The sequence below is a fragment of the Cervus elaphus genome, chromosome X, assembly GCF_910594005.1.
Source record: "Cervus elaphus chromosome X, mCerEla1.1, whole genome shotgun sequence".
Lineage (NCBI taxonomy): Eukaryota > Metazoa > Chordata > Mammalia > Artiodactyla > Cervidae > Cervus > Cervus elaphus.
In genome coordinates, this window is record NC_057848.1 from 41,112,138 (window position 1) to 41,113,531 (window position 1,394).

Genomic DNA, 1,394 nt, shown 5'->3' on the forward strand with positions numbered 1-1,394 from the left:
ATTTCACAACTGCCCAGACTGAGGTGTCAAAGACAAATTATTACTTGCCCAAGGTTACATAATTGGTAAGGGGCAGAACAGGGCCCAGGATCCCAAGCAGCGTGATTCCAGCGCCCAAGTTCTTAACCGCTGTGCCACGCTCTTTCCAAACTGGTAGAGCTGCTATTCTGAGTCACAGTCTTGACTCTCTCCCCCCAGTTCTGCCAGCCAAGCCCCCAACAAAAACCCCAGTCAAGCCTGTTTTTCCCCCTTGCAGGTCTTCTATTCATTCTTTGCCTTCTTGACGGTTATAGCCTGGGGCCACCTTCTTACACTTCTTCCTTTGCCTTTTCTTATAATTCCAGACTTCTCAGAAAAATAATGGGAGCGTGCTGTTAGCAACCAGTTCACTCACTGTTTGTTTTTTAAGGAAAGGGATGGGGTGGGTGTGGGACGGTAGTTCTTTATGTTTTCTAATATTTCTCTTTGCCTACCAGTAAACTGGTCAGGTGTCTGAGAGCTTAACGTTGCTGACTTGGTATTTCAAATTCCCTCCACTGAAATTCTAGTAGTGCCTTTTAAGTAACTTTGAAATAATCAGTTACTCAAAAACTGACAAGAACTATAGCTATCACCACATTGTTATACTTTACCACACTGGTAAAAAGAAAGAGAGAACTCCAAATGCACGTGGAATTTATATTATCTTTTACCTGCCTGTCAGTGGATTCAACACAGTGCATCTTTGTTAACAGGCGTGCATGCATTCATTGGCTTCTCCACCATGCTTATTTAATAATTATCACCGTATACCTATGTTACACACAAAATGCCTCTTAGGTAGAAAGCACCTGTTAGGAGAGTTTACAGTCTCAATGATGAGATGTGTTTAAAGCAATTGATTTCAGTGTGTGTGAAAAATCTGGCACATTAAGTTAAAAATGAACAAGTAAATACAACAGAGTGAAATACATCCAAGATACTGCTTCATCCCGGCCATAAAAAGGTTTAAGTGGGGTAGTTTTACAATACGTTTTCAAACAGAAATAATGGGAAAATAGGGTAATCACGTGTGGCCATAGCCTCCCCAATTCACACTATGAGAAAACCCTCCAGATACATAGCAAGGATGGGGGCAGTTATAGAATCTGCATTTGAACAATCAGATAGGAATGAAATAGATTACAAATAGACTTATCTGATAGGAATTAGTTGCTGTTTGGGTTAGAATGCTTTGAATAGTTAATCTAGCAGACAGAGCACCCTGACTTGGAGTCAGAAGACATGAGCTATGTTACGTTAGCACCACCATTTCTCTTGAGTGCGTCTTCCTGAATTTAGAGTGGGGTGATGAAGATATTGGACTGATCTGCCTCATAGCATTGTTCCAGGTTTCAAAAAGAAAAAAAACAGTC